Raw genomic sequence first — 10473 nt, forward strand, 5'->3', positions numbered from 1 at the left:
TCTCTAAATTCCTGTTTCAGTTGGGCATTGGGTTTCTTTAAAATGTTATATTTTGTTGCTGTGCAAGCCAGGAATTCATTGAAATGGGTCCAGTTGTGTAGGGAAGATCCAAATCCTACACAACACACACACACACACACACACACCTTCTTCTCAAGGACTTTTAAGGTTATAATCTGAAAATATAAGTTATAGAGGCAATATCTTACTATTTGGAGTCAAGATGAGACAAGTTTATAACCTGCCTCAGTCACTTTCTAGCTACATGATCCTGGACAAATCACTAAACCATTGCCTATCTCATTTCCTCATCTATAAATTGGGGATAACAATAGTACCTGACTCTTATAGGATTATTGTGAGAATGAAATGAAATAATATTTATTAAACACTTTGCATACCTTAAGACACTCTATTAAAGATAAGTACCATCATCATTATTATTAACAGCCATTAGACCCCACATCTCCTCCCTCTGAATATAGCACTATTCCTATACATACCATCTCTTGAAAGGCAAGTGAGGGAAAACCACTTCCTTGAATTAATAACCTCAGATGTACAAATAGAGCACAAAGTTAATGATGTCTGTGGATGAATTTCATAGGATATTTATTAATGGAGTCTTCTGGTACAACAAGTTCTGTGTTTTCATCCTTGAAGTCATGATAAAGTGGAACCCAGGGAGAAACAACAATCCTCTCACCCACTTATCTTTTCTTTTGTAGATTGTATGCACACATTCAAAAATGTTTTATGAACAATTATCATTAGAACCTGGCCTCAGAAACAGGATGAACATATCCCAAATGAAAACATCTTTTGACTCTAAGCACATCATATTTTAAAACTGCTATTGTCAGCAAGAAGAAAAAGAAGAACTTCATTAGACTAGTTTTAAATATAATTTAGACTTTAAACACACCCCAAAGAATAATATAAACAAAGCATTTTTCTGCTGGGGGAATGAGGATGGCTCAAACCTGTTATTTCATTGGTATATAGAATTCCCACCAAGACAATGACTTCCACAGAAGCATATGGCTAACTCCTTTGGAGTATTAGAAAATGTCTTGAGGCACTGAGAAGTTGCCACAATAATACAGCCTGAGAGGTCCTAAGTGATGCTGATATCCAGGTCTTCCTGATGCTGTGACCAAGGTTCTTAACCTGAAGGTCCATGAGTAGATTTCAAGGGAAGTCTGTGAGCTTGAATGGGATAAAAAAAAAAAATTACATCTTTATTTCAAAATAACTGATTGTCTTTGTAATGAATTCCATTTAATTATTTAACAAATTTAATAGATATTTATATATTTATTTAATAAATTTAATAAGCATTTATTTATTTGAAAAATTAAAATTTAAAATATTTATCTAAGTAACATGAATTTGCCTTTGTTATGAATTTTATTTTATGTGTTAAAAATCTGATTCTGAGAAGAGACTGCTTAAGTCCATGGAACAAAGGGATTCTTAATTTTTTTGTCCTATGAATCCCTTATTTACTAAAACTTACCATGCCAAGCTATCTCTCAAACAAAGTGACAGGATATAAAGGAAATGAAACCTAGGGCAAGGACCAGTCTTGTGATTTCATCAAGGTCTCTTCTCTGCCAATGCAAGTCAGCAATTGTCTCCAACTTAAGTCTTAAGAGACTTGCTTCTACTGATCACATAGCTTTTGCCCAGGATCACACAGCTAGGACGCCTTAGTGGCAAGACTTGAACTTTGAGCCTCATAACTTCCAAGTCAGCTCTCTGTCCTCTATACTACATGGTTTCTGAACGTATGGTTTCTGAAATAGATATATCTTATTCTTTAGCACAACATGCTATATTGTGTGCAATTGGCTTGATAGTCTGAATATTATATTGCATATAGTTTATGCTTAATAATAATAATAATAGCCGGTACTCTATAATATATTAAGAGTTGCAAAATATTTTGCATATATTACTTTATTTTATCCTCACAAGAATCTGGAGAGGTAGTTTTACAGATGAAGAAATTGAGGTAGAAGAGGTAATGATTTGCCCCAGATCACACAGCTACTAAATATCTCAGGTGAGACTTAAAGTCGGATCTACTTTGCCACCTACTTTTGTTAAAAAGGGTGGAATATGATAAGAGTTGGTGCAATCTCTAAATTGTGCAAAACACCATGAACCATGTTTTCTTCAAATTGTTATTTCTGTTCCCATTAATGTAGAAAAAAAAGAATACAAATAAAAGGTTTGTTTTTAAAATCCAATAATTTTTAAAAAATGAACATAAAATATGAAGTACATTGATTCTGTTATTACATAAGTCTACACACACACATACACACACGAACTTATAAGTAACATTTCTTCCTAAAAATTGATTAATCATAATTTGACTATATTATTTTTGATTTCATTAGCTGTGAGGCCAAGGGATAGAGGTCATTTTCAAAGCCAAGGACTCAAACTCTCTGGCTTTATTACATAAGTTGTTATTGTACACCAAAGCTCTTACAAAATAGAATTTCCTCAATTTCACCTCCTTAATTGGCCAATTTCTAGAGACAACTGACATTGTTGGCCCACATATAATAACAATCAATCGATCAATATTTACCCAGAAACTACTATGTGCCATATGGGGCAGTTAAGTGGCTCAGTGAGTGGATAAATTGCTGGACATGAAGTCAGGAAGTCTCATCTTTCTGAGTTCTTACTAGCTGTGTGACTTTAGGCAGACCCTAGTCTACCTCAGTTTCCTCATCTGTAAAATGAGGTGAGAAGGAAATGGCAAACCACTCTAGTATCTTTGCCAAGAAAACCCTAAATGGGGTCACAAAGACTTGGACGTGATTGAAATGACTGAACAAATACACCAAGCATTATAGATATAAAAAGAGGTAAAAGATAGTCCCTGTCTTCAAAAAGCTTACAATCAGGGAATGACTTGTTTTCTTATGATTTTGATTAGAGAAATGCAAATTAAAACAACTCTTAGATATCACCTCACACTTATGAGATTGGCTAAAATGACAGGAAAAGATGATGAATGTTGGAGGGGATGTGGAAAAACTGGGACAATAATGCATTGTTGGTAGAGTTGTGAACTGATCCAACCATTCTGGAGAGCAATTTGGAACTTCGTGCAAAAGGCTATCAAACTGTGCATACCCTTTGATCCAACAATGCCATTACTGGGTCTGTATCCAAGGAAATGATAAAGGAGGGAAAAGGACCCATATGTGTAAAAATGTATGTAGCAGATCTTTTTGTGGTGGCAAAGAATTGGAAAATGAGTAAATGCCCATCAATTGGGGAATGGCTGAATAAGTTATGGTATAAGAAAGTAGTGGAATATTATTATTCTATAAAAATGATGAACAAATTGATTTTAGAAATTCTAGGCTTGGAAAGATTTATACAAACCAATCCTCAGCAAAACAAGCAGAACCAGGAATAAATACATTGTACATAGTAACAGCAAAAATGTGCAGTGATCAACTATGAAAGACTTGGTTCCTCTCAGCAGTTCAGTGATTCAAGAAAATCCCAATAAATTTTGGATAGAAAGTGCCATCTGCATCCAGAGAGAGAATTATGGAGAATAAATGTAAATCAACACAGAGTAGGTTCACTTTTTTCTTTTGTTTTTTTTCTCTTGTGGTTTTCTGTTTTGTTCTGATTTTTCTCTCCCATGATTCATGAAGTAATGTGTATTTTGGGAAAAAATATAATGCACATGTATAACAAGAATAAAGAAAAACAATAAAAAGTTTTAAAAAATGCTTACAACCTAATGAGGGAGATAACATGTGAAGAAATATATACAAAGTAAGCTATATAAAGGATAAATAGGAAATGATTAATAAAGAGAAGGTACTAGAATTAAGAGGGGTTAGAAAGAGTTTCCTATAGAAGGAATTTATATGCACCCAATTTCTAAGATAGGCCTAAAATCCTAGATTTTTTCAAAGCAACCTCGTGTTCCCTGGATTGTTAATTATGTGTCCAGAGTCCTCTGCTGGAATGGGGTCTCCTCTCTCCCATAGGCTACAGATTTAGAGCCTGGCAGGAATTTCTGAGTCCATCTAATTAAACTCTCTCATTTTATATACGAGGAAATTAAGACTCCAAGAAGATCATGTCTTGCCCAGGGTCACACAGCTGCCTAGTATAGTAGGTAGGAATTGAATCTCTGCCTTCCTGACTTCAAGTCCAGAGTTTTACCACTATCCCATTCTGCCTTCTCTCCCATCTCTTGTGGAAGCTCTTAGGGAAGGGTTACATCTCAATGAGAGCAGAACTAAAATTGAGTGAAGGCAACAAGCATTTATCAAGTGCTTACTAAGTGCCAGGCACTCTGTTAAGTGCAAAGAAAGGCAAACATATCTCCTACTTTCAAGGAGTTCACAGTCTAATGAAGGAAATAATAAGCAAACCATCATGTACAAGATTTATACTGGTTAAACTGGAGAGGATCTCAGGAGGAAGGCCCAGAGATTAGGGAGAGCCAGGAACATCTCCTTCCAGATGAGAGTATTTTAGCTGACTTTGCACAGCCCTCTGTCACTGAAATCCCATTCACCTGAATGTCCCAACCTCACCTTCGTAATACCATGGTTTTCTTCAAGAATGAAGGACAAACAACAATTTTAGCTGAGACTTTAAGGAAGTCAGAGAAACAAGAGAGCCAGAGGGTGGGGATGAGGAGGAACTATGATCCAGATATGGAGGACAGTCAGTAAAAATTCCCAAGTCAGGCTATGGAATGCATGCTTTAAGAGCTCCAAGGAGTCCACAGTCACTGGATTGAAGAGCATGCGAAAGGAAGAAAGGTATAAGGAGAATGAAAAATGGGAAGAAAAATCATGAAAAGCATCCCTTAACACTAGATTTTATGAATATTATTTGTTTATAAATATAAATATAAACACACATATATCTAAATATTATATTATATATTATATGTGATATCTTATAAATATTGTTATATTATACTGTATAGTATAGTATACTACAGTATACTATATATACTATATTATGCTTCTATACTATAGTATAGTATACCATATTATATACATGTAGTATACTATGTTATAGTATACTATAATGTGTATATATCCATATGCACATATTATATGTATATATCTAAATACCATATAACATTATATTGCATATTATTATAGTATACTATGATATACTATTTATGCCATATATACTATATTTTTCTATTATACTATATTATAGCATACTATATATATATTCATATATAATTTATGCACACATATGTGTTTATACATTCACATATATGTGTGTGTGTGTGTACACACACACACACACACAGATATGTTATTTAATCATTTCAATTATGTCCAACTATCTTCTATGACCAAGCCTTGGAAGATGAGGAGAAAGTTTTTGTTTGAGAAAAGAGAAGTTGGATTTTCTGCTAACTATAACTTAGCCCATACCTGACAGTCTTGCTCATAGGATGAGGTGTACAGTAATTTTGAGTTATTTCACTCATGTTGTAAAGAAGGTATTTGATTGTGAGCCAAAGACTAAAGTCATTATCTAAAATCCATTTGGGGTTTTCTTGACAGAGCTACTTTACTATTTCCTTCTGTGGCTCATTTGATAGCTGAGGAAACTGAGGCAAACTGGGTTAAGGGCTAGTGTCTGAGGCTGGATTTGAATGCAGGAAAGTGACTTCTGGCTACTCTCTATCCACTGTATCACCTACTTGCTCTATACATATGTGTGTGTGTGTGTGTGTGTGTGTGTGTGTGTGACAATTGCCCAAGATAGATTCTTAAGCTTCATGATCCTTGCATACTTTTATATATATATATATATATATATATATATATATATATGCCACACAGTCAAAGTAGTCACTTGTTCCTCAACTTCTTAAAGCCTTGGAGTCATGAAATAGCAGATTTAAAGTGGGAAGCACCTTACAAATTATTTTGGTTCAACCTCTTTGTTTTATAAATGAGGAAACTGAGCCCTAAAGTGATTAAGAGATTTGCATATTACATAAGTAGTGACAGGATACCATTAGAATCTGGGACCTCTGACTCCCAATCAAGCAAGTAAAACATTGCCTCCCTAATAGAATGTTAGCCCTGAAAGAACCCTTACTATTCACTAAGAGTCCTTAACCTGGGCTCTGTAAACTTGATTTTTAAAAAAAATATTTTGATAGGTAGTTCAATAAAATTGGGTTCTTTTGTAATCTTGGGTAGTTTATTCTACGTAATTAAAATAGTGTTTTGTCTGGAAATTGAGTAATGCTCTTAGGTTGGGGAATGGCTGAATATGGAATATGACTGTAATGAAATATTATTATTCTTTAAGAGATGATGAGCACACTCATTTCAGAAAAGCCTGAAAAGATTTACATGAACTGGAACTGAGTGAAATGAGCAGAACTAAAAGAACATTGTACACAGTAAAATCAAAATTATGTGATGATCAACTGTGATGGACTTGGCTCTTTTTAGCAATGAGGTGATTCAAGGCAATTCCAATAGACTTGGGATGGAAAGTGCCATTCACATCCAGAGACAGAACTATGGAGACTGAATGCAAATCAAAGCATAGTATTTTCATGTTTTTTTGTTATTGTTGTTTTTTTCTTTCTCATTTTCCCCTTTCGATCTTTCTTTACAGCATGATGAATATGAAAATATATTTAGAAGAACTGCACAGCTTTAATCTGTTTTGGATTATTTGATGTCTTGGGGAGAGGGGAGAAGGAGAGGAAAGAAGGAGAAAATTTTGGAGCCCAAGATTTTGTGAAGGTGAATGTTGAAAACTCTCTTTGCATGTATTTGGAAAAATAAAACACTATTATTAAAAAAAATATTGTTCTGAGGTGTCTATGGGCTTTGTCAGATAATCAAAGGTAGCTATGACACAAGAAGGGTTAAAAACCTCTTATCCAACATATTTTCCATATTCTACAGATAAAATCTCAGCAGACCTGGAATGTAGGAGAATTCAGAGACATTTGTGGTCTTCAGATCCCCTTATCAGCCACCTTTCTACTTATCCTATGTCTTTCATGAAGGAGAAAATCAAAAGGGAACTGGGATGGGGAACTAAAGGACTTTTTTTTAGTAGTCTCTTGGTTAAACCAGGAGCATGATAAATACTTACTGGATACAGAATTTGAAAGTAAAGCTTTGTAACAAAAATTGGACTCTATTCTTTAAGTCTGCTTCCCTCCCCCATAGAACACCCAGAGCCCTAAGATGCTGCCATTACAGCTACAGACCATGTATAATTCCACAGCATGAAACAAATGAGCAAAAGAAAACTATAAACAGTTTGGCCAAGCAAAAGCAAAGACGCACACACACAATGGAGCCCAGATATTTCAGACCTTCTTCCCCACAGAGTTGATCTAATCCACACTTGGCACAGAAGAGTTCTCACTGCCTTGTTTGGTCCTGAATGTGTAGAAAACCCCTGGAGGGGGAAAACAGGGGAGAAAGAAAAAAGAGAAAGAGAGGGAAAGAGAAGGAACTTGCTATAGAAGAGGCCCACAGGGAGAGCTGTTGGGGAGGGATCTTTTAATTGGCAATGGGAATTCCAGGTCTCTGTAGCTCAGTGGGAGATGTATGGTTCTTAGGGTTGCTGCTCCTTTGATCTGGTGGGGGGTGAGAGAGAAGCCAACCTTGACCCCCTGAAAAGGGACTACTGTAAAATAGCCAAATAAAGGGCAGAACCTGAATCCTTTTGAAAGAAGGCATGTGGTTATGAACCACAGGCTAAATCATCATCCATAAAAAAGCAGGTGTCTGTCTCTCAAGTACATGTGTCTTTTGGAAGAGGAGAAAGTTTTTGCTTGAGAGAAGAGAAGCTGGATTCTCTGCTAACTGTTGCTTAGTCTGTACCTGACAGTTCTGCTCTTAAGATGAGATGTATAGTAAATCAATAATTCTGTGAAAGCTGTATTTCATTCAGGCTATAAAATCATGCTATTAGCAGGTGTGCCACTGATAATTCTTTGGTTGAAAGGATTAGTGTCCCATCTAAGAATAATCTGCAGGATGGGATGCTAATTGTTTTGGAGGTATGACAGTTGTGATGATTTGGTTTTGGTTTTTTGCTTTGTCTGCCATCAACTATAAGCATGTGGGGATTCTACCAGGAAAACATTTCATTGCATTCACTGGTATTCATAATTTCCCACTATGTTCAAGGGGAATGTCAGTGAAACATAGTTCTCAGAAGCTGATTTTGACTAGAAGGAGCTATGTTATTATCTTACTTTCGAGACAGATAGTAGGTAAGTAGATAGGCATGGCGCAGTGGATAGAGCAGAACCTGCAGTCAGGAAAAAGTTCAGATCAAATCAGATACTTTCTATGTGACACTAGGCAACTTCTAAGTCACTTAATCCTGTTTGCCTCAGTTTCCTCGGCTGTCAAATGAACTAGAGAAGGAAGTGGCAAACCATTCTTATATCTTTGCAAAAAAAAAAAAATCCCAAATGCAGTCATGAAGAGTTGGATAGACTAAAATGATCAAATAGCAACAATAGGTGGGGAGAAACTCAAAGCTCTTGTGGCCAGAACATTGGAGTTATTGGTGAGTTAGGAAGACCATCATTCAAATCTTGTCAAAGATATTTGCTAGTTGTGTGAACCCAGACAAATCATTTAGCCTCTCTCTACCTCAGTTTCCTAATATGTAAAATGGGGATAATAATAGCACTTACCTCTGTAAAGCTGTTGTGAGAATCTCAAGAAATACTATATGAATGCATTCTATAAATGCTACCTATTGTTATTTGTAAATACCGATTTTATGACCATAGGCAAGCCACTCAAACCCTTAATGCTCCAACCAATTCTTTTAGACCAAAGCCTTTCGAACTGTGGGTTGAAACCTATATGGGGTCCCGTAATTGAATGTAGGGGTTATGAAAATTTGGCAACAGTGAAAGGTTTCTAAACACACTGACCAAAAGTTAATTCAAAATCAGGGGCACAATGAACCTGAGGTATTCCTGGCAGTGCTTGCTTGTGTTGTATTGCCCAACTTCACTGCAGCCTTGCTTTTGAACAACACAGAATATGTGCACTTTGGACATTGAATGTATGAATGCTGCCAGAAACACTTCAACTCAGATTGGAGACAGGCTGTTGTAAAAATTTCTCAGTCGAAAAAGGGTCACAAGTGGGAAAAGTTTAAGAATCCGGATTTAGACTATGAAGTGCAGAACTCACAAAGTGAGTCCCCTAGATTACAATCTATTGTGCCAGGTGCTACGGATGTAAAGACGGAGCCAAATAAGAAATATATACAAATATTAGAAGATGATTTAAAATAAGATATTTTGGTGGAAAGAGCACTGAATTTAGAGTCAGAGGCTGTTGTATTGATGTACCACTGATGGAATGCTGGGCAAGTCATTTAATATTCTTCCTTTACATTGTAGTCATTTGGATGAGATACAGTATCAATTACAGCTACTACATTATTGATTCCATGAAGAGAGGTACACTACCTTATTCTTGTGCACATACCCATATATAACAGTGCAAGATCACATTGTTGGATCAGTGAGGACAATTTCTAAGAGATGTTCAATAAATACTGAATCTCAGAGCCAATTTCCAGTATCACAATCCTTGGCAACAGCCCAATTTGATGGTCCTGGGATGGTTATTTTCTGATTCCCTTCACCTTCTAAGTATTGAGATTTGGAAGAGGCCTTGGTAGTTACCTAAAGCAGGCTTTCTCAAACTTTTTCCACTTGTGACCCCTTTTCAACAGAGAAATTTTTATGTGACCCCATCAAGAATCTGAGCCAAGGTGTTTCTGGCAGTGTTTGTGCATGTGTAGTGCAAAGTGCACCTGCTGTGTGTACAGAACCAAGGTTGCAGTGAAGTCATCCAATGCAACATAGGCAAGTTCTGCCAGAAACACGTTGAGTTCATTATACGTTTGATTTTGAATTAATTTTTGTTATTGTATTAAAAAATCTTTTACTGTTGCCAATTTTTTCCCATTCCCCACATTCAGTTACACAACCCAATACGGACTCAAAACAGTTTAAGAAGCTTTAACTTAAAGTAAGTATTCTTCATGGAAATCTTTGTCAGGCTGGTGGAGCCTATGAACTCCTCAGAATTATGTTTTTAAATGCAAAAAATAAAATAAATAAAACTACAAAGGAAACACATTTTAATAAAACAGTTATCAACTTTTATAAGACAAAACAAAATAAGTTTCTGGATCCCAAGTTTAGAACAACTTCTAACCAATATCAAGCTTTATATTAGAAAATAGATGATCATACATCATAAACATAGATCTGAAAGAACCTCCAAGGTCATTTAATGCAAACACCTCATTTTATCGATAAGGAAACTTATGGCAGATAAGCCACTTGCTCAAGGTCACATAGATTTGTAGGTAAACTTTGTAGGTAAGATATGAGCTTAGGTCTTCTGACTTCAGAGC

This window comes from Sarcophilus harrisii, chromosome 3, assembly GCF_902635505.1.
Source record: "Sarcophilus harrisii chromosome 3, mSarHar1.11, whole genome shotgun sequence".
NCBI lineage: Eukaryota > Metazoa > Chordata > Mammalia > Dasyuromorphia > Dasyuridae > Sarcophilus > Sarcophilus harrisii.